Here is a 24,808-nt window from a genome sequence, read left to right on the forward strand (position 1 = left end):
ATCGTCAAATGGTTTTCCTGTTTTAAGTTGGCTTTGGAAACTTTGGCAAGTCATCGGTTTACACCAAATTACATGTGTTTTGCTGAAAATACCTATATACAATGGAATCAAATGATAGCTTACTGAGCTCATCATACAGTAAACAATGTCCTTAACCAGGGCATTAACATCCAGCCCATCTGACTTTGCTTTCATTTCCCTATCCGTCAGTGTAAGCATCTGGATTTCATGTTATTTTCGATCTGTGAAAGCAGCCTCTTTGTCATTAGACCTTTTTTCTCTTTTTGCAGATCATCTTTTTAATAGCATTAATATTAGATTTGAGTTCATTGCAATGATTGTTATTCCATTTTGTATTGGTGACATGCAAATGACGCCTGGTGGTTTTAATTTTAGTGGTGTTTTGGGGAATGTAGAGAGAGGATACCGTAAATCCTCCTGCACTTGGCATTTATCTGATGGTGATTGTTCCATTAGTGATCCTATTACCTAACACAGAGGTGATTTCAACAGTTTGGATCTATGACTTCATCTATGGCATTTCTTTGAATGTTCATGACAGCATCCACGATCCAGGTAAGTGTCATAATGGCGGAACACCGCGACATTGGAGCTAACAGCAAACTCAAAAGGCCCAGGCAAAACCCTGCGCTGCACATGTATATTATCCAAAAAAAATTTTGTTCCTTCCCCAACGTGCTCTGTTTTCTTCATAGCAGTAGGGTAAATACATGTAGAGTCTGTAAGATATTCCTGTACAGCATCGCCCAAGCCCATTTTACAGCTTCCTGTATAGCCGCGTGCAGGACCTCTTGCTGACACTTAAGCTAATTCCACCATCTGTAACAAAAAAAAAAGAATTTTTTTTTTACCCTATTGACTTACTGTGGTATCATTTCTACTGTTGTATCATATAGTAAACACCTAAGGTTTAATGGCATATATATATATATATTTTTTGCTGTGTATAGGTCTTGTTGTCACAGCCCTAGCGGCTGGATTCCACGCATATTAGCTCTTTCGATGTCATAGATTTGCTCCCAGCATCTACTGAAAGCTCATTCCTCATGTCATTTCTGCACATAGCATGATTAATCCATTTCAGAAGTACATTATTGGCCCAGCTCTAATAAATTTTCTATACTTTGATCATCAGGATAGTGCTTTGCTTCATCTATAGGACGGGCCTGAAAAGTTTCTTGTTACAGATATTCCGGTCTCACCAGCACCAAGTGGTCCTTCTGTTTTTGTAGATGCTGGATATGTGAGGTTTTAACAAATTCAGGTTGTCTGTATAGATGCTTTATTTCAGGTGCTCATTGGTTTCTTTTGCATATTGTAAAATGAAATGTTAAGCCTCATTCTACGCAGATTGAGGATATACCTGTTTTCTGGCCATAGCAAGAGTTATTAGAAGCTTGTGTTGCTCATAGGCTGATCGATGAGTATAAATTTTCCCTAAATGAAGGAAATCTGTACCACGGATCCTATATTTAAAAGTCCAGTTCACCGAATCTGACTATTGGAGTAAAGAAACCATTAGGCCCACTTAGCTAGGATATAGGACCCACACCTATCTTGTATAAACATTTAAGAGAGACACCCGCTTCTATGACTTCAATCCTTTAAGGTTATCTGATTAGGGCGCGTATAAATCACACATTCTTTTTAAGCAACTCTCATGTGGAACATAGTGTCTGTTGCATATGTTTACTTCCCTTTTGTCAAATCATCGCCCCCCATTCATTTGATGCCATCATGACCTATACATTTCTCCTTTTGTATAAATGAAGTTTTCAAGCATAGTCCTGGAAATCTCCTACTTAGCCTAGGCACAAGCTTAGGTCACTGTATACACATTAGCATAGACGCAATCATATGCGGTTTAGCACAAGTGTAAGGCTTCCAATTTCTTTGCCTAATTTGTATTGCTATTTCTGATATTAACTCATTTACAGGAAAATCTGGAGGATGCTGACTATTTTAATTTTGTATTTCTTTGATTCATTTTGCTTTTATGTCAGAGATGTAATAATTCAATTTGGAATAAGAAATTTTATTTTCTGCTTAGACTAGGATGCATATCATATAGTTTAAATTTATGCAATATCTTGCTTATATGATCCATGCATTTTTATTTCAAAAGCACTATGGATGTTCACGAATGGCACGTGCACCAACTCTTAGGGAGTTGATGAACTCAGTGGAATCCATATTTACGGCCCTAGTCGAAATATGGACGAGACCCAGATCCATCATCTTCCTACCAATCACATTAAGCCTACACTCTTAGGCTATCTTAAAATGCACCTCATATTTCCAATGTTTTGAACATCTTGTGAATTAACTCAAATAAACCCTGAATATATTCATGGCCACAGTCAGAATATGTGAAGGATTTACTTTGGATTAATCCACATTTTTCTAACAAAATTTTCAGAAATCTTTTCAAAAGTGCATTCATTCATTCAAATCATTTGCATCATTTGTTTTTCTCATGATTTTCTCAAAAGATTTTCACTCCATGGAATCGATTTCTCAAGAAACTCTGAAGATTTTCCAAAATCGGTTTTCCCAAGTCAAAGTTTTCCTGTGATTTCCCTTAAAAGGTTTATTTTCTCAAGATTTTCAAAAGGAGTTTTCCAATCTTTCTCAAAGATCAAAATCGATTTCCAAGTATTTCAAGGGTAAGATTCCCAGGATTTCAATTTCCAAAGTTTCAGTTTTTTTCTCCAATGAGTTTTCCTATAAATTTTCCATCATTTTCCTAAGAAAATGCTCAAAGTCCGAGTTTTCCTGAGAAGTGTTTCCCTTTCTCAAATGTTCACCTTTTCTCAAGAATCACTTCTATTTTCCCAGGATTTTCAACCATTTATGATTTTCCCACAACTTTATGAACTTTCTCGTGATTTCAAAAACCCTTTTTCCTCTGAGTTTCTTGAGAAATTGACCTTTTCAAATATCTTTCAATTCCAAATGTTTTCCAAGCATACATCATGTTTTTCCCAAGCTGCATTTTCCAAAATCTCATAGCACATGCCTGAATTCTCTGTGCATTTAGGATAGAACATAACTTTGATAATTTAACTAAGTCAAGCACAATTTTGGTCCTTGGTTCGATTACCCCTGTTAAAGGCGGCAGGAACGGTCGAACCTCGTACCGACAAGTCGAGCCCCATCCCATGGATTTTCCCGCAAATTTTCAAAATGGAGGCGAGTATTTCAAAACCATTTTCCAAAATCCGATCAAGTTTGAATCGCGAAAGCATTTCCCCCCTTTTCTTTCGCAAGGATGGGAAGACGGGAAAAATTTCGTGACGATAACAGGTTTGGTGACTGTGATGGGACCTGTCCTTGTCTGACCTAAATTATGCTTGACTTAGTTTAATCATCAAAATTATGTTCACAAAATGTCAGCTCTTTTACTTTCAATATCATGTGAGCCTAGGAGCCTAGATTCTGACCTAGCTGACATTGACTGCATATAGACTAGGCATGGTTTGGTAGGACCAGATTGAGGAAAAATTTTCATGTTCACATAGACTTAGGTCTAAATACAACTCTCCTTAATTTAGGATCTGAATGCAAACAATGTATGCTTCTTCAAAAGATTTTCAAAAGTCTATCTCTTTAAGACTTAGAGCCATCTATTTCTTGCATGTGATCATTTTTTTTAAAATCCCCATTACCTATCATTACCCGGTCTTCATGTTGCTGGGCTCTCTTCCAGAACCCTAGTTCGGGATAGAGCCTCACAACTGGGCCAACTATTTGGGTTAACACCCCCCTACCACGTACCACGGGCCACAGTTCGAAGTATATCGGTAGGCGCTCAAGGATGTTGGAAAACCTTACCTTAGAACCAGAGTTGAAATTCTATGCCACGTACCTCGGATTTCGGTTCGAGTATATCGGCATAACTGGATTGGACAAATATGATCTGAACCTAGAGTTAGGATTAAGGTCCTACAACTGTTTTCAAATTGATGCATCTAGAGTCAGCCTTTTAGGGAGTGCTGAATGTGCATAAATGTTTATGCAGGATGTGATTGTATGTATGATTTTCTCAATTCTTTATATTTCCCAATGTTTTTTTCAACTCATTAGGTCTTTTTCTCAAACCCTGGATGATTTTCTCAAATACCCAATTTCTTTCAAAACTCCAGGCGATTTTCTCATTCTACCTTTCTACTGGATCTCAATTTTTCAGCTGCATTTTATATCCTGCCTGCAAAATTTTTCAAAAATTTCCCACATTTTCCTAAGTCTCATTCTAAGTATTTCTCTGTTTTCAGTTCGATGGCATCGAGTCAAGTCGATCCTATCTTTTCTGAAGGTCACATCTCCTACGAGGTGCGACAAGGTCGTCCTGAACATCGAGCCATTAGCACCAGAACTTTCATTCCCCAGTGGTACTATTCCTGGCTAAAAAGCTTTTCCCAAATGTTCCCGGACCATTTTAGCGAGTGCGGATTGGAACTAGCGTCAGCAGTCGGAAAACAGACCATCAATGGCAACTTGATCCATGCAATGGCAGAAAGATGGAATCCTGGGACGTGTACCTTCTGGTTCCCATGGGGAGAGATGACCGTTTTAATGGATGAATTTTCAGAAATCATGGGGTTGCCAGAACCAGTCGGTCAACCAGGAGACCCATTAGAGCATCAATTCCTTATCAATGTCAAGGGTTTGGACCCCCGAGACTCCTTAGCTCGTATGACAGGCCGCCGATCTTGGCCTCTGATCCAGTTGGAAGGAAATGAATATGTTGACCTACTTGAGTTGTACCGCCAGTACGGGACCCTCGTCGAAGTCAGCTCGCTATCAAGAACAGCCAAAGAAAGGATTCAGAATGCAATGGTTCTATGCACCGTAGGGTTATCCCTCTTCCCAGATGGACAAAACTACATGGACATCAGAATAATTTAGCTTATGAGAAGATGGGAAAGTCAGCAAACCAACCGTCTTTCCATAGCCATGGCAGCGCTCGCCTTTCTATATCGTGGTATGACCCGTTTCTCACTGGGGGAATCCATCTTAGTTGAAGGTTGCATCTACGCACTACAATCCTGGTTCTTCCGGCATGTTCCAGCCCGAGCAAGCTCTTTCAGATACAATGGACAAGAACTCCTTCCAGTGGCGCAGTACCGATCCATGATCAACAACATTTAAGAAGATGACATTGTCTGGGACTATTTTGATCGGCAGCTGTCTCCTCCCAGATATACGTACGCTTATGGCAAGCGGTTCAAGTTGCTGAGACCTTTCTTCTGCACTTATTACCAACCAGAGAGATGTGTTTGGCAGTTCTCTCAAAGGCAGCAGTACGTTGAAGCCCGACTGTTATCAGGAGCTATGGCAGAGTTCGATCTCACCTCCGCGCAATGGTCTGGGGCATATCATTCTGCCCGCTACAGCTGGGATTCCTTTGTCTCTCTTAAAATCTTTCCTGGTCCTAGAGTGTCTGCTGATTATCATGAATGGTGGCAAATTGTTTGTCCTCCACCTCTTTGTCAAGATCAATAAAATCTTATTTTTCTCATTTCAATAAAATTCTGTCTCTTTTTATTGTGGTTTGACGACCTCGCCTAGGTAACAAGGCGCATTTTCGTTGTTTATTTCTCTTTCTAAGAATGACAACACAATTGTCGTGATTCCTGCGACGACTCAGTCCCTAGTAATGGGATATCTTTTTCAATTTGTCTGCCATATTTCCAGCAAATATTTCTTCCAAAAGCCAATTCCTTCATAATCTAATCAGGTCTTTGCCCTGCAGAGAGCATCCATAACATTTGATGGTTCAGACAAGATCAGGCAAAAGAACATCGGCATCGCAGTACTCGTCAGCCTCAGAAGAAGAGATGGGTTCCCCCCGGTCTGAAAGGAGTCAAGAGCAGCAACAAGAAGACGACGACATAGACCCTCAAATGTATGTCATGTTCAGAAAAATGATGAATAAAATGATGAATGAGCAGCCCGAGACCAGCTCAGAAAGGAATCCCTTCAGAGAAAAATTCCATAGTCACAGGGATAAGAAGGCCTCTAAAAAGCAAGTTCAGCCTGAAGAGATCTCAGACGGAACAGACTCAATTGAAGATACAGATGAAGAATATGAAGTGCCTCCAGTATTTCAGAAGCGAAGCCGAGAGCAAAGAAAAATCCATAGATCAAAGAGTCAGGATGCAGAAAAGCCTTTGCAAGCGCAGTTCAAGGAAATGGCCCGAGTTGTCAAGGATATCCAAGCCCGCGACAAGGGCAAGAAAGGCTTCACCAGTGAGAACTTCTATGACGGCCTAGAAGGGGATGATGATCTGGAGAATCTCCCCCGTAAATTCATCAAGTTTGATGGTTCTGGCGACCCAAAAGCTCATCTCGCCACATTCTTCGCAGAATGCTCTCGGTTCAAAAGGGACAACAGAGCACTATTTCTATGCTTCCCCCGCAACTTGGAATGAGTTGCAGCCAAGTGGTATGCTGAGCATATCAACCCCATCGAGCTCAAGGAGTTCGACAAAGTTGTGAATCTGTTTATTGAACGCTTCTTGTTCAACACAGAGGCGCTTCCTACATTAAGTCATCTCTGCAATTTAAGGCAGAATGAGAATGAAAAAATCACGGGACTTCATTCACAGATGGAGATCAGCCTGTAGTAAGATGAGAGATCCTATCTCGGAAAGGCATGCATTGTCCCTAATCCTCAACAATTTTTCGCAGCCGTTAAGAGGATTGATCTCCACAGCGCCATCCAAGACCTTCATTGAGCTGACTGAACAAGCCGAATGGCTTGAACTAAGTGTGAAAAATGGAGTCTATGAAGGCTTCACATTCTCTAAAAACAACTCCCAAGGTGAGCAGAAGAAGAAAGCTCACTTCACTTATTCTGCCAGCAACAACAGCAAAGGCCAAAATCAATACAAAGGGCAGAAGAAAGATTACTGCTACGACACAGACAGTTCAAACAACAAGGATCAGAAAGCAAAGCCTGCCCCTCAGTATAGCAAGCCTCCTCAGCAGGATCAAGGGCCGAAGCTGCGCGAGAAAGCTAAGCATGAAGGATGGAGTTACGACAAAAAGTTTACTCCTCTTGACCAAACACTCGAGGATGTGCTCGAGTATATGCTATCAAAAGAAATGGTTAAGTTGCCCAAATTGGCTGATCCCCCTGTGCCCATGGGGAAATGGAAAGATCAGTTCTGCAAGTTCCACAGGACAGTAGGACACAACACTGAGAACTGCTTTGTTCTCAAAAACATCGTGCAAGATCTCATTGAAAAGAATCTATTGGTGAAAGGAGAAGAAGAAGAGAAAATGGACATTCTCAATCACCCCTTCCCTGCGCACACCACGACAGTGGTGTCTGCACAACCATTCCTGCCGCATGAACGCATCAAACCGTGTTCTGCACAAGATCTCCAGGTTTAGCATCAGGTGTCAGTGCTACGACAGGCAGCGCCAACTTCTAAGAAGATGGATCTAATCTCAGCATTCGGCAAAATGAAAGTTTCGGAAGCACCTGTAAAGTCAGCCGCCAAGTCAAAGGGAACTTCTGATTTCATCAAGCAAATCATCAAACCCAGGCCGGAAAATGCAAGTCAGAAACCTTTGACCGCTCTATCCAATGTCTCCATCTTTGATTTGGCCAAGAATTCTAGCAAGCACCAACAAGTACTGGATGATTTACTCAGGAAAATCAAGGTTAAGCCCAGTACCACTCTTGAAGACATGGTACAGATTGTGAACTCCGCCATGACCAATGCACCAATTACCTTCTCGGATGAGGACCTTCCAAAGCCTCATTCCTTTCACAATAATGCTCTTTATATCGTCGTTCGAGTCAGAGGAATGACAGTACCGCATGTGCTAGTCGATGGAGGCAGTAGCCTCAATATTTGCCCTGAGATGACCGCAAAAGCATTAGGGATCAAAGATGAAGAATATATTCCAAATCCCATCACTATCTATGGATTTGACAACCATGGTCAAACGGCAAAAGGGAAGATATTTCTGGAGGTATTCATCAACTGTTCAGTGCACTCCGTCCTTTTCCATGTGGTTAATGTGCCACCTACCTACAATCTGCTGCTCGGAAGGACGTGGATTCATAATGCTAATGTAGTGCCTTCCACCCTGCATCAATGCGTGAAGTGGTCAAAAGGTGGAATGATTACAACCGTGCTCGGAGAAGACCCCGAAGAAAGGCTCCCGCAGCCCATGATTCCTCGGCCATCATTCAATGCGGATATTTCCAGCATCAGGGAAAGTGAAGAGATCAATCTCGGAGAGAATCGAGAAATGCTCCAGGCCTCATCAGAACTATCTCTGCACACCGTAGCCATGACCCGATGGAGAGGTCCTCAATTCTTCAAGGTTGGAGGCCGAATCAACTACAACGCTATTAAGGATCATCCCTTGTTTCATCAATTCATGAAGTCAAGAAAGGGATTCGATTTGCTCCTGAAACATGGTTATCAACCCTTCAAGGGACTCGGCAAAAACGAAGATGGCCGCATCGAGCCAGTGATCCAGAAGCATCGTCCCCACAGAGCAGGACTAGGGTTCTCCGAAGGAAGCTCGTCAAAGAAGGCCGTTTTTGTCAAAGGGGCACAATAAAGACCATTTGTTATTTCTTTCTATTCTTTCCAAAATAAATGTCTCATTTTTATCAATGTCCTTGATCAATTCAAAATCAATAAAATTTCAAATTTCTTTGTCTATCTGGATGCCATTTATTCCCTTTCTGTCTATCTCTTCATTTTATAATTCAATTTCATGCATGGTTCTCTTCAAATGATTGCTTGTCTTACTATAGGACGATTTATCTGAACCAAATTTTTCATCCAAAAATTTTAGAATGACTTCTCGGACAATTAAGAAGCTCGTTCTCAATGCCAAGGCTTTTAAGAAGTCGACAACAATTCACAGAGTCAAAGCAAGTACCGAAGATGGCCAGATTGCAAAGCGATCAGATGATTGTGCAGAATATGATCAGTCTCTTCAGGAATTACCAGAGTTCGCCGCAATTCAGAAGCAGGACGAACCATCTCCTCTAGTACAAGATCCGACTGAAGATGTCAATATCGGTTCAGAGGAAAATCCCAAAATTCTCCAGATTGGAACCAGTCTGAGTCCGGAAGAAAAGAAAAGGCTTACAAATTTTCTCAAGCGGCATGAAGAAGTGTTCGCATGGACATATGAAGACATGCCGGGCTTAGACCCCAAATTTTTCGAACACCGACTCGTCTTGAATCCAGATGCTAAGCCAATCAAGCAGAAGCTAAGAAAAATGGATCCAAGAATAGAACAACAAGTCAAAGAAGGACTTGAAGATCTGCTCAAAGCAGGATTTATCCGAGCTATTGACTACCCAGATTGGTTAGCCAATATCGTCGTTGTCCCAAAGAAGAGTGGCAAAGTAAGGATCTGCATAGACTTCAGAGACCTCAATAAGGAAACTCCGAAGGATGACTATCCACTTCCAAGCATCGATCTTCTAGTCGATAGCACGACAGGACATGCCATATTCTCATTCATGGACGGATATTCTGGCTACAATCAGATTAAGTTGGCCACCCGCGACCAATCCAAAACTTCTTTCACTACACCTTGGGGCACTTTCTACTATACCGTTATGCCTTTTGGGCTCAAGAATGCCGGAGCAACGTATCAACGGGCAATGGCCGTTATCTTTCACGATCAGATGCGCAAAATCATGGATGCGTATGTTGATGATATCCTCGTGAAATCTAAAGAGGGAGAGGATCACCTCGAAGCCCTTCATCAAGTCTTTAAGCGACTCATTCTTTATAAGTTAAGGCTTAAACCGCAAAACTATGTCTTTGGAGTCGAATCAGGCAAACTGTTGGGTTTTCCGGTCAGCAAAAAGGGAATTGAAGTTGACCCGGCCAAAGCAAAAGCTATCATTGATATGCCACCCAAGAAAAATCTCAAAGAATTGCGTAGCCTTCAAGGATGTATGCAATCAATCCGGCGTTTTATTTCCAATTTGGCAATGAGATGCGAACCGTTCAACCACTTGCTCAGAAAAGGAGTGAAATTCGAATGGGGACCGGAATGTCAATAATTGTTCGATCGGATCAAAAAGTATCTTCTCAATCCTCCAATCCTGAAGCCGCCAGAATTGGGAAAACCTCTTTTGCTATACATCTCAATCAATCAAGTCGCATGCGGCGGATTCTTGGCGCAATACAAAGAAGGCAGCTTGATAGAGCACGCCATCTATTATGTGAGTAAGACTTTCATAGATTATGAAAAGAAATACTCTCACATAGAGAAGACCTGCCTAGCTCTGGTATGGATGTGTCAGAAGCTAAGACACTACCTTCTAGCATCTGAAGTCAAAATCTTGTCTAAACTCAATCCCCTCAAGTACATCTTGGAGCAACCTTTCCTAAGCGGACGGGTCGCAAAATGGCAAGTCTTATTGATGCAGTACGACTTAGAATATGTCTCGCAGCAATCAATTAAAGGACAAGCAATTGCAGATCAATTGGCAGACTTTCCTTTGGCAGAAGAGGTGAAAGCCGAAGATGACTTCCTTGATGAGCAAATTTGCAATATCCAGCAACATCCAATCTGGAATTTATTTTTCAACGGTTCTAAGAACATGGCCGGAATAGGCATTGGGATTTTATTAATCACTCCTGAGAAGGAGATGATTCCATTTTCTCTCAAGTTAGACTTTCAATGCACTCACAACATGACTGAGTACGAAGCCCTGATTCAAGGTATAAAGATTCTACTGGACTTCAATGTTAAGAGAGTGCATGCTTACGGCGACTCATTACTTGTTGTCAATCAAGTTCGAGCTGAATGGCAGGTCAAAGATCAGAAGTTATTTCCCTATCAAAAAATTGTTTCAGCTCTTGTCAGCAAGTTTGAAGAATTCCATCTCTTCCATATCAAGAGAGATTTTAATCAAGTGTCCGATAGCCTAGCCAGTTTAGGATCCATTATGGCATTCAGAAATGGAGAATCTTGTCGCTCTTTTGAAATTGGCAGACTTGACCAACCTGCTTTCCTTCCAGCGGAACAAGTAAACCAGGCTGAGCAAAAGAAGAAGCCTTGGTATTACAATATCAAAACTTTCATAGAAACTGGCGAATTTCCTCCAGAACTCTCAAAGAAAGAGCAGCGAGCAATCCAGCGTATGTCTACTCGATATTTCATTTTGGCCAATGTCCTCTATCGCCGTGGATTCAGTTCAGAATATTCCAGATGTTTAGATGAAGACGAAGCCAAAGAGGTTGTGCGAGAAGCACACGAAGGTATCTGTGGTGGTCACGTCGGCTACCAAACTCTTGTCAAGCAGATCATCAGAGCAGGTTATTATTGGAAAACTATGCAGCAAGACTGTTATCATTATGTGAAGAAGTGTGTACGATGTCAGATACACGCACCTTCTATTCATGCTCCGGCAACTTATCTGCAATCTGTTGTTTCTCCATGGCCGTTCTCCATGTGGGCCATCGATGTCGTAGGTCCCATCACTCCTTCAGCTTCAAATGGCCACAAATACTTCCTTGCCGCAACAAAATATTTCACCAAGTGGGTCGAAGCTATCACTCTTCGCACAGTAGAGGGCCGACACGTGGTCTCTTTCATTCATAAGAACATCCTTTGCCGTTTTGGCATCCCACATGACATTGTGTCAGACAATGGCAGTCATTTCAAGAATGAAAAGATAAAGACATTCTGCTCAAAGTTCAAAATCTATCATCATTTCTCCGCTCCGTATTATCCTCAAGTGAATGGTCAGGCAGAAGCTACCAATAAGATTTTAATTCGCATCTTGGAGCGAATTGTGGAAACAGGTCGTGACTAGCATAAGAAGATTCACGATGCACTATGGGCCTACCGGACCACTATTCGCACTCCAACGAATGCTACTCCATCAGAATTGGTCTATGGAACAAAAGTAGTGTTGCCGCTACATGTTCAGAAGCCCACTTTGAAATTTGCTTCACTTCTGCAATTACCCCTTGATCAATACCAGCAGCAGCGACTTGTACAATTAGACTTGCTCGATGAGAGAAGGCTAAAAGCAGCAGAACATGCTCAATCTTATCGCCAGAGAGTAGCCAGGCAATACGCAAAGTCAGTCATCGAAAGAAGATTCAAAGTCAATGAGTTAGTGCTTCGATCCACAGCTTATCTCAAGCATCATCCTGGCGGTAAATGGTCACCAAATTGGGAAGGTCCATATGTCATCAAAGAAGCATTACCCCGCAACTCATATCGGCTCATCAATGCCGATGGGGTAGAATTGTCAGATCCTATTAATGTTCGTCACTTGAAAAAGTTTTATACTTAAAACATTTATTCTCCTCTTGTAATCTGATCATGCATATAATTCAGGGTTAATTAACATTAAAATATGCATGATTTTATAAAATAATGTTTCAAAAACCCAATTTTATGTTAGTTTTCGAGTAAATGAGCTAAAATGATTGAAAATTAGAAAATGCTTGAAAAAGTAGCTTTATTTTGCATTTTAGTACATATTTTGATGTTTGATATTAACATAGTAGTTTTAGTTTTAGTTTTCAGTAAAAATAAAAAGAAAAAGAAAAATTAGAGTTGAGAATATAGTTAGTTTTAAAAATAAATTAAAATGAGGTTGATTGTAAATATTTTTTTAGAAGTAATCTTTAGATTAGAGTAGTTTAGTTAGTTTTGAGGTTTTTAGTAAATAAAAAGTCTTTAACCATTTTTTTTATTTTTTGAAAAAAATAAAACAAACCGGTTCAAACCGGTTTGAACATCTTTAAAAACCCAAAAGAGGGACAATGAAAATCGTTTTTTCTGCTGTACGCCTCTTCCTCTTTTCTAACCCTTCCCCTCCACCTCATTCTTCTCTTCTTCTTCTCTTTCTCCCTATTTTTCTCTTCTCTTTTCAGGTGGAGGTGTCTTCAATCCGGAGATGGTGTACAGGAGGAGGCCAATTCTTTCCTAACCCTTCTAAGATTCACGGTAAGTCTTCTAATTCTTCTTCTTCTTCCAATTCTTCTTCTTCTTCTAATTCTTCTTCTTCTTCTTCTTCTTCTTCTTCTTTTTTTCTTATTTTTCTACATGTTTCTTCTGTTGCTGTTCGATTAATGAAGTTAGGATATGTTTCTGTTAGTGAAAAATGAAAAAAATAAAATAAAAAAGAAAAAAAAAAGAAAAAAAAAGAAATACTCGATCATTGCTGTACTGTTTTGTGTTTTGAATAAGATCTACTGTTCTTCAACTAAGAATCGAGCACAATTTATGATCAAACATCAGAAATCGGTGTGAAATTTCAGTTGATTATTCTGGTTGAGATTACATAATAATAATCTGTTTGATGAAAAAAATTCTGGTAATTGATCGGAAAAAAACAGGAGAAACTCTAAGTTGATCTCCGGTGAATGCTGTGCGATTGATTCGGTTTATAGCTGCTGGAATCCCTTGATCTCAGGCCAGTGAAATATTCCTACAATCTATCATGAATTTGTGAGTTTCAGCCACGATTTACAGAGGAATCGTGATTCCTTATTGTTAATCGTGATTAATAGAGGAAATTGTTGAACTTCACTAATGTTCAATGTTTTTCCGGCGATATCACTCCGGCGGCTGAGGTTGAATGAAATCCACCTCTCGTGAGCACAAGTTTCAGCATATTTGCTTCAGGTAATGTATCGCTTGATCAATCCGGCACTTGTGAACACTAGTCTCGGTACCATTGCTACAGAGCATCTTTGCTACAGGTAATGGATCGCTTGTGAACACTAGTTTCGGTATAGTTGTTACAGGCAAGCCTGATCTATCCGGCATCTGAATTTGATCAGCTGAGTGAAATCAAAAGTTCTGATATCAGAGTTCCAAAATTGTGTACCTGATTTTCGGTGAATAGGATTGGGTTAATCAAGGTTTTTATGTTTTGAATTGATCAAAGTTACTAAAAATTAATCAGAAAATATTTTTTTAGAGTTAATCAAAGTTGATTCTGATTAATATAGGATTGATAAAATTGTTTTTGGTGACTGTGTGAAATTCTAGAAGACAGATTTCAAAAGATCAATGGTTCTGTTTCATAACTCACTTTGGAATTTCAATTGAAATTTATTTTGTGAATGTTTCTGATGGCATTGATTTTTACTGTTTCCGGTAGAAATTTAAATAGGAGCCATGTCTTACAGTTACTAATTGTTTGAATTGCTGAATTTTAAACAAAAGCTTTACATGTTGTTGAATTGATCAATAGCTATTCCTGATTAACTCCTGTGTTTAAATCTTTGGTTGAGTCATGATTGTTCTTGATTAATAAACAAATATTTGATAAACAGCAATTTGATGCATCTACTGTGTGAAGTAGTAGTATTCGTGTATAGCATTAACATTAGATAACATACTTTACATTTGATAACAGTTAGCATTGTTAATTGTTTTGTTCTTAGATTAAGTAGTTAGGAAGTGATAATATTACATGTTTAGCATATGATTAAGTAAGTAGTAATCAATTCCATATGAAATTATCATTTCATGTTCTTTTACATATCTTTCATTGTTTTAGTATTTAGGTAGTATATTCTGTTTAGTTTCTATATTTCTCTCTTGTGCTGCTCGTGTTCCTTTGAATTGTGCAGGATAGCACAAGAGTGGAGTGGAAGTGATTACGTGACACGAAGTACGAAGAATAAAGCTTCTTTTTACTTTTAGTTTAGAATTAGGAATTTGATTGGGTTTGTAAATATTGCACTTTACGCCCTCTGCGAAGGGTATTCATTTGTTGTAATAGCTAGTTGTTTTTACTTTTCTGAACATTTTATCTTTCAATAATTCAGCAATAAAGATTAGTTTAGATTTGTGTGCTTGAATACGATATATTCCCGTTCCCTGAGTTCGATCCGGTCTCATCCACTAGTGAGAACCGATTTTTATTATTTGATGTCTGGTTTTCACATGTTTTTCATATAAAAATCTTTTCAAAATTTACAACGATTACAAAAAGACATCAAATTTTTGGCGCCGTTGCCGGGGAACGGCGTAATATTAGTATTCACTTTATTGCCTAGTGTTTGCTTTGCATTTAGGTTTAGAACCACGTATGTGCATATCTTAGAGAAGAGCTTACTTTTCTGCACAGCCCACCTATTAGGATTCCCTTAGAGGTGACTGTGTACGATTGGTACCGTACACATAGATTTTATATTTCTTTGCATAATCTCTGTTATGTGTAACTGCGTGGTGTTTGTTTAGTTTTTGTTGTTTTTAGTTTACTCGCTTTGTGGTTTGCATGGTTTGGCCGCTTAGTGCGTTAGTTAGGTAGAAAACCCAAAGTTAGGACGTGAGCTACACCGGTCTACTCTAAGGTGTATGCAAGGCGACGCTCACTTGACCCTGAGCTGGTAGAGCCGATTGAGGACCCCGAGTCCCTTATTAGGAGAGCCCAGAGATCTGCAACCATGGCTGAGAATCAGCAGATTACTCGTCCCCTTAGGGAGTACTTCATGCCTAACACCTATACTCCCGCCTCCTGCATCACAAGACCTGATGTAGGAGCAAATCAGTTTGAGATTAAGGCCAGTGTAATCCAAATGTTACCCTCATTTTATGGCCTTAGCAATGAAGATCCATATCGTCATCTCGACGAATTCTTAGAGATTTGTTCTACAGTGAGAATAAACAACTTTGGAGATGATGCTATGAGGTTGACCCTGTTTCCCTTCTCTCTGAAGGATAAAGCCAAACACTGGCTGAAGGCATTAGATACAGTTAGAATTACCACGTGGGAATATATGCAAAGAGAATTTTTAAAGAAATATTTCCCAATCGGTAAGACGAATCAGTATCGAAAAGCCATCACCAGTTTTATGCAAATAGAGGGGGAACTGTTTCATGAGACTTGGGAGAGGATGAAGGATCTTCTCCGCAAGTGTCCCCACCACCAGGTGCCTCGATGGCAACTGGTGCAATATTTCTATGACGGTCTTACTGAGAAGAATCGTCAAATGGTTGATGCCGCATGTGGGGGCACTTTCATGCTCAAGAGTGAGGATGAAGCGTGGTTGCTCTTTGAGACATTAAGTGAGAATTCGATGCACCACGCGACAGCTTCACGGTCTGATAGAGTTACACCTGTACAGGATAGTGCTAAGAAGGCAGGTATTTTCGAAATAGGGATGAACCTTGAGTTGAGCAACAAAGTAGACCAACTGTCCCAGAAATTAGATCAATTGTTGTTGGGTCCCTCTCCTGCCATGCAGGTGTGTGCGTTGTGTACGAGTCCTGCACACCATGTTCTCCAATGTCCAGCTGCGCCACAGTATCCTGAGTTTGTCCAAGAGCAGGCTCAGATGGCTCAGAACTTTGCTAGGCCCGCACCCAATCCATTTGCCAATACTTACAACCCGGGCTGGCGAAACCATCCAAATTTCTCATGGCGTAACTCACAATCCCAAGCTCCTAACCCTTCCCAGAATCAATCCAGGCAAGGTGGTTATACACCTAGATTTCACAGATCCAATGATCCTTCAACCCAACCTGCGTATAATCAAATCCATTTTCAGAAGCCTTCACATAGTCAGTCCTTCGAGGACAAAATGCTACAAGCATTTTCAGATATTAAGGTGAATTTAAGCTCACATACCCAGTCAATTTCAAAATTAGAAACTCAAATGGGGAAGCTCGCTGAAGCACTTAGCAGGAGAACTGAGGGAGCATTGCCTAGTCAGCCTATAGTTAACCCTAGGGGTAAAGAACCTCTGCAGAGTTTGCATATGACAGATACACATCAAGAGCAAGCTCAGGCAGTAGTAACCCTTAGAAGTGGGAAGCAGTACCATTCGAGGGAGGCTGCAGAAGAAAGAGAGAAGATAAGTAAGAAGCAGCCTGTCCCTAATATTGTACCTCAGGAAAGCGAGAAGGTTCTTCCATTTGAGCCTTCCACAACCCATATTCCTAAAGCCCCCTTTCCTGAGGCGTTAGAGAAACCGAGAGCATTAGGTAAGTCGGGAGTAAACATGCAAGAGATGCTTGAGATATTCAAGCACGTCCATATAAACCTTCCCTTACTAGATGCCATCCAGCAAGTCCCTACATATGCAAAGTTCCTCAAAGAGCTTTGTACGCAGAAAAGGAAGTTGAGGTCCCATGCGCAGAAGAAAATATATTTGACGGAGCAGATCAGTGCAGTATTGCAACACCAGACTCCACCCAAACTTAAGGACCCAGGGACCCCTATCATATCATGTGTCATAGGAAACAGAAAAAAATTTACTTGAAAATAGGAACTCATGGAAAAATTGCAACGAGGAATGAAATGAAAGCACAAAACAGGAATCAGAATTGAAGACAGGAAAACTCGACAATGAAAATAGAAAATTAAAAGAAAATGACAGCAAACAAGACATAAAATGAAAATCAGATTTATGCTAAAGATGAAAACAGGAATTGAAATAGTTCGAGAATTAGGAATCACAAATCTATTATGATGACTGAATCATAACGCAGAAACAATGAATTAAAAACAAATAGAGACAATTAAATGCAACTGAAAGTGTAATGCAGAAGAAAAACACAAGAAATGAAAAAAAAAACACAACAGGAAATTGACGACTGTAAAACAGGGAAACAACAAGAAAAAAAACAGGAAAAACAAGAAAGTTAGTAAACGAACAACACAGAAACACTAAAAAAATAGAAAAAATTAATTACAAAAATGAAATTCGAACCGTAAATAGACAGGAAAAAGATTTTAGTAAATGAACAACAAGGATATACAATTGATCAACAGGAATTTCAGAATGAAAAAAATATCAAAACAGGAAAAAGTACTTAAAAGTCAGGAAATAAAAAAACTGAAGACAAACAGAAATCTACTCTATGCGATGAATGAAAAACATGATTTAACAAATAACTAATGAACTAAACTAATGAAACTTAAATGTTAACAAACAATTAAATCTAATGAATTAAAGAAATCCAGATAAAAGAAACAGAAGATCGGACGATGAACACAAATCTGAAACAACTACCAATTTTTTTTCTTTTTCATTTTTTTTTTTAGTTTTTCTTTTTATTTTCGTTTTACAGAAATAGCAACAACATGAAGAAGAAGAAAAAGAAGAGAATCTGAAGAAGAAGTTACCGTATCTTCAGTGGGGTTAGAAGAGAGATGGACTCCACCCGTACGCCGTCGCCGTTACTGGAGATCTCTCCACCGCAAACAGGGAAGAAGTGAGAAAGAGGGAGAAGGGGAAGAAGAGATAAGGAGAGGTGGAGAGGAAGGAGAAGAAGAGAGGGTTGTGGCGCAAAGGTGAAGGCGATTTTCATTTTTCCCCATTTTCGATTTTTAAAGATGTGCAAACCGGTTTGAACCGGTTTGTTTTATTTTTTCAAAAATTAAAAAAAACTGTTTAAAGAAATTTTATTTACTAAAAACCTCAAAACTAACTAAACTACTCTAATCTAAAGATTACTTCTAAAAAAATATTTACAATAAACCTCATTTCACTTATGTTTTAAAACTAACTATATTCTCATTTTTGTTACTTTTATTTTATTTTATTTATTAAAAAAAAATTAACCTACTACATTTAAACCAAAAACTAAAATATGCCTAAAAATATAAAACTAAAGCTATTTTTCATACATTTTCTATTTTTAATTCATTTTAGCTCATTCACTCAAAACCAGCATAAAATTGGGTTTTACATCATTTTTTCATGAAATCATGCATATTTTTTATATGAAATATCCCTAAAATATATGCATGATCAAATAGCCCCATGCTTATGTTTTGCTAGTCCTCGAGCAAACTAGAAAAATGCATGAAATGAAAACTATCATCTAACTCACTTTCGTAGGAATTACTGTTGCATTTAGCTCATGCAACAAGCCCTTTCAACCCCTGGGTTACCCCAGTGGACGAGTAAGGTCTCGTGAGGGTTTGTAGTGATGCTACCCACAAACATCTCTTTCATGTATGCATAATATTACACATCCTCATAAGTAGTATATAATCAAAGACTTTATTTTCACAAATATTTCCTGTTATTTCAAAGTCAAAACATAATTAGAGTCTTTTATATACCACCACAGAAAAAAAATTTCTTTCACTTTTTTAAATATCACAATTATTTATGTTTTATTCTTGGAAAATGCAATAAAAACAAGTTATTATTTACTTATCCTCACTCATATGTTTTCTGCACAGGTTTTCCCAATCACACTTCTAAACACTGAACTTTTCTTTCTTTTTCAGCTCTTTTCTTCATTTTTCATGCTTTTTTTTTTGCGCATTCATTCTTCTCTTATAGCTTGCGTGTGGTCTGCTTTTATGCCTTGTGCAATGTCAATATCTTCTATACTTTTTCAATACATACCAAAAGATATCAACTAAGACATAAAAGTGACTTCCTTCATTCACCTTTGTAACGTGAGAGTCAAACATTTCAACTTGTATCTGTTCTCAGCTACTTAGGATCACGAAGTTTTCCACTCTCCTTTTTGAAATGGAATTAAAAGTTTCAACTTACATCTAAGTTCCATCTACTAAGGATTGTGGAATTATCCAAACAACCTAACGCATGCTTTTTCTCACTTTTCGAGTTTTTTTTTTACGCTTTTGTTCATTTGCTTAGTTTTTCAAAAATAGAACTGTGCATATTCATATTTATGATTCAAAATAAATTTTAACATGTATCTATCATCATTTCTTTGAAATCCACATAAACAACCATAATTTTTAGATCCATGTCAGAAAAAAAAAATCGTGGGGCTTAAAAATCCTCTAAAAACACCAGATTTGAAATAACATTCATATAAGTTCAAACTCTTTCTTTAAAAATCTACTTTTCATGAGGGATGTGTAAACATGTGCAAGAACGTAAACAAAAATATCAAGGTGTGCAAACTACACCCTCCCCCATGCTTGAATGACACTGTCCCAGTGACACTCCCCCATGCTTATATAAAACTAAGTGAATGCACATGAGAGAAAATAAATGAGGGAAAAGAGTAGAAACAACTTGACATGAATTAAAAATGCATGTTCTATGAATATAATGAATGCACTGTATACATGACATGACATGAAAACCATGAATTAAACAAAAAGGACATGAAAAACTCATGAATAAAATGAAAAAGGAAAAACAAAATAAAATCTATAAATTCTAATCAAATCTAATAATATACAAGATATGGGTTGCCTCCCATAAAGCACTAAGTTTCACGTCCCCAGCCAGACGGATCCCTGGAAAAATCCTTCATCGTCCATGAGATCAATGGACATGAAGTCAGGCTCAACCGGGCTCTATGTAGAAAAGAGTGTCATCTGTGACACTACGCACTGTGTTTCCATCCCTTCTACCTCTAAATGTAGTATCATGACTCTCTCGACATGAAGAACAGAGATTAGTCTCATCTAAGAGACTGGTCAGGAAATGAGAGTCTAGAACCGACCGACTATCAATGAATGCAACTTCAGACAAGTGGTGAATAGGATCGAGCTTGACTTGGTCAAGCACCTTCTGCATCTGTACCTCTTGCTTACTGAAAAGAATAGGCGATCCTAAAGGCTGAGAAAATGAGGCTTTATGAATATATGATGACTGTAACAACTGAGGGCCTTGCCCCTTCTGCTGAGGTATCATGAAAATCGACTTGTCAGTAGAAGTGATATGGGGCTCATGAGTCGATTCCTAAATGGAATGATACGCCTTCCCGCTCTAAAGGGATATAACAGATTCAACTTGCACGGGATGTGAAGCAGTGGGTTGCAAGTCAAATGACATGGACTCCTCTCCCTTGGATGTGACAACAGACTGACTATGAAGGTTCCCCTGGCTTTGCCTACTGAAGGTCTCAACCAACTGTCCCATTTGAGTCTCTAGCTTGGCTATTGACTGCGTATGGGAGCTCAAAACTTGTAGTATCCTATCTTGGAAGGATTGACTAGGTGAAGGCTCATGAGAATGGGGTTGAGTATAAGCAGGTTGGGCTGGGGGATGAACCTGTGGAAAAATGAGATGCGAGTAACCTTGTGAAGGGTTACTGGGTCTATACTGTGTCTGGGAGGGCTGATGGGATAGGGGAATAAACTGGTTTTGCCAACCTGGGTTATATGATGGTGTAACTGAATCAGGCATGGGTTTAGCAAAACCTTGGGCAACATTCACCTGCTCCTGAACGAATTCAAGATATAATGGCGCTGCCGGACAATCCGAAACACAATGTGCAGGGCTAGCACATAGCTCACACACTCTTTCTATTGGACTTCTCAAAGAATTGGCTAGGAATTGATCTAACTTCCTAGTCAACTGGTCAACCTTGGTACGCAATTCTAACTCGGACCCAACTTCGGAAATCCCAACTTTCCTAGGACCACTAGACAAAGATGTAGTCCTATCGAGCCGTGAAGACAAGGTATGATGCATCGTGTTTTCACTCAAGGTCTCAAATAGAGACCACGCCTCATCTTCACTCTTGAGCATAAAAGTGCCCCCACAAGACGAATCAACCATTTGACGATGCTTCTCAGTAAGCCCGTCATAAAAATACTGCACCAACTGCCAACGAGGCACCTGGTGATGGGGACACTTGTGGAGAAGATCTTTCAATCTCTCCCAAGACTCGTGAAATTGTTCTCCCTCAATTTGAGAAAAACTGGTTATAGCTTTACGAAACTGATTCGTTTTACCAATTGGGAAGTACTTTTTGAGGAATTTGCGTTGCATTCCTTCCCAAGTAGTGATACGAACCGTCTAAAGAGATTTTAGCCAGTGCTTAGCTTTATCTTTGAGAAAGAACGGAAACAAAGTCAATCTCATAGCATCATCTCCAAAGTTATTGATTCGCACTGTCGAGCAAATCTCAAGAAATTCATCGAGATGACGATATGGGTCCTCATTGCTAAGGCCATAAAACGAAGGTAGCATTTGAATCACACTGGCCTTAATCTCAAAATGGCTCGCTCCTACATCAGGTCTCGTGATGCAGGAGGTGGGAGTATACGTATTTGGCATGAAGTACTCCCTCAAAGGATGGATCAAATGATGATCGTCAGCCATTGCGTACACCTTGGAGTAGATCGGTGTAGCACACGTCCTATCTTTGGGTTTTCTACCTAACTAACGCACTAAGCAGTCAAACCACACAAACCACAAAGCGAGTAAAACAACCAAAACTAAACAAACACCACGCAGTTACACATAACAGAGATTATGCAAAAGAAATATGAAATCTATGTGTACGGTACCAATCGTACACAGTCACCTCTAAGGGAATCCTAGTAGGTGGGCTGTGCAGAAAAGTAAGCCTATCTCTAAGATATGCACATACGTGGTTCTACTCCTAAATGCAAACAAACACTGGGCAATAAAGTGAATACTAATATTACGCCGTTCCCCGGCAACGGCGCCAAAAATTTGATGTCTTCTTTTAAATCGTTGTAATTTTGAAAAGATTTTTATATGTAAAATATGTGAAAACCAGACATCAAATAATAAAAACCGGTTCTCACTAGTGGATGAGACGGGGTCGAACTCAGGGAACAGGAATATTTCGTATTCAAATACACAAATCTAAACTAATCTTTATTGCTGAATTATTAAAATGTAAAATGTTCAAGAAAGGTAAAAACAACTAACTATTACAACAAATGAATACCCTTCGCAGAGGGCGTAAAGTGCAATATTTACAAACTCAATTAAATTCCTAATTCTAAAGTAAAAAGTAAAAAGAAGCTCTACTCTTCGTACTTCGTGGCACATAATCACTTCCGCTCCACTCCTGTGCTATCCTGCACAATTCAAATGAACACGAGCAGTACAAGAGAGAAAAGTAAAAACTATACTAAACACAGTTTATGCTAATTCAATGCTAAAACATGAAAGCAATCTAATGACAAATAACTAAGTAATTAATTACACTAATACCTAATTAACAACACAGAAACTGAAAAGTTGACACACCATGGAGATGAGTGATTTACAGAAAAACAAGGAAATAATATGTAAAATAAGATGGAAACACGAAATTACTGAATTGAAAAAGACATGAAATCACTGTATAAAAAAAAAACGGAGAATGAATGTAAAAACAACAATAAAAAAAAACTAAATGCTTTGAAAAAGAGACAATGCATGAAAGACAGTAAGTTTAGTAAAATGAAGAACAGATACTAAAAAAAATTTAAACTACATGAAACTCAGAATTTGAACCAATGAAAAATAAAATTTCAGAAACGTATGTAATACTGGAAAACTACACAGAATATCAAAGAATGAATAGCAGAGACAAATTTCATACATGATTAAATGAAGCAAAACAGAAAAAAAAAATTACTTGAAAACATGAACTCATGGAAAAATTGCAACGAGGAATGAAATGAAAGCACAAAACAGGAATCAGAATTGAGGACAGGAAAACTCGACAATGAAAACAGAAAATAAAAAAAAATGACAGCAAACAAGACATAAAATGAAAATCAGATTTATGCTAAAGATGAAAACAGGAATTGAAATAGTTCGAGAATTAGGAATCACAAATCTATTACGATGACTGAATCATAACGCAGAAACAATGAATTAAAAACAAATAGAGACAATTAAATGCAACTGAAAGTGTAATGCAGAAGAAAAACACAAGAAATGAAAAATAACACAACAGGAAATTGACGACTGTAAAACAGAGAAACAACAAGAAAAAAAAAACAGGAAAAACAAGAAAGTTAGTAAACAGACAACACAGAAACACTAAAAAAAAATAGAAAAAATTAATTACAAAAATGAAATTCGAACCGTAAATAGACAGGAAAAAGATTTTAGTAAATGAACAACAAGGATATACAATTGATCAACAGGAATTTCAGAATGAAAAAAATATCAAAACAGGAAAAAGTACTTAAAAGACAGGAAATAAAAAAACTGAAGACAAACAGAAATCTACTCTATGCGATGAATGAAAAACAGGATTTAACAAATAACTAATGAACTAAACTAATGAAACTTAAATGTTAACAAACAATTAAATCTAATGAATTAAAGAAATCCGGATAAAAGAAACAGAAGATCGGACGATGAACACAAATCTGAAACAACTACCAATTTTTTTTCTTTTTCATTTTTTTTTTCAGTTTTTCTTTTTCTTTTTGTTTTACAGAAATAACAACAACATGAAGAAGAAGCTGAAGAAGAAGAAGAAGAAGAAGAAGAGAATCTGAAGAAGAAGAAGAAGAAGAAGTTACCGTATCTTTAGAGGGGTTAGAAGAGAGATGGACTCCACCCGTACGCCGTCGCCGTTACTGGAGATCTCTCCACCGAAAACAGGGAAGAAGAGAGAAAGAGGGAGAAGGGGAAGAAGAGATAAGGAGAGGTGGAGAGGAAGGAGAAGAAGAGAGGGCTGTGGCGCAAAGGTGAAGACGATTTTCATTTTTCCCCATTTTCGATTTTTAAAGATGTGCAAACCGGTTTGAACCGGTTTGTTTTATTTTTTCAAAAATTAAACAAAATTGTTTAAAGAAATTTTATTTACTAAAAACCTCAAAACTAACTAAACTACTCTAATCTAAAGATTACTTCTAAAAAAATATTTACAATAAACCTCATTTCACTTATGTTTTAAAACTAACTATATTCTCATTTTTGTTACTTTTATTTTATTTTATTTATTAAAAAAAAAAACTAACCTATTACATTTAAACCAAAAACTAAAATATGCCTAAAAATATAAAACTAAAGCTATTTTCATACATTTTATATTTTTAATTCATTTTAGCTCATTCACTCAAAACCAGCATAAAATTGGGTTTTACATCATTTTT

The sequence above is a fragment of the Nuphar pumila genome, chromosome 3 (genome assembly GCF_984573655.1).
Source record: "Nuphar pumila chromosome 3, dmNupPumi1.hap1.1, whole genome shotgun sequence".
Lineage (NCBI taxonomy): Eukaryota > Viridiplantae > Streptophyta > Magnoliopsida > Nymphaeales > Nymphaeaceae > Nuphar > Nuphar pumila.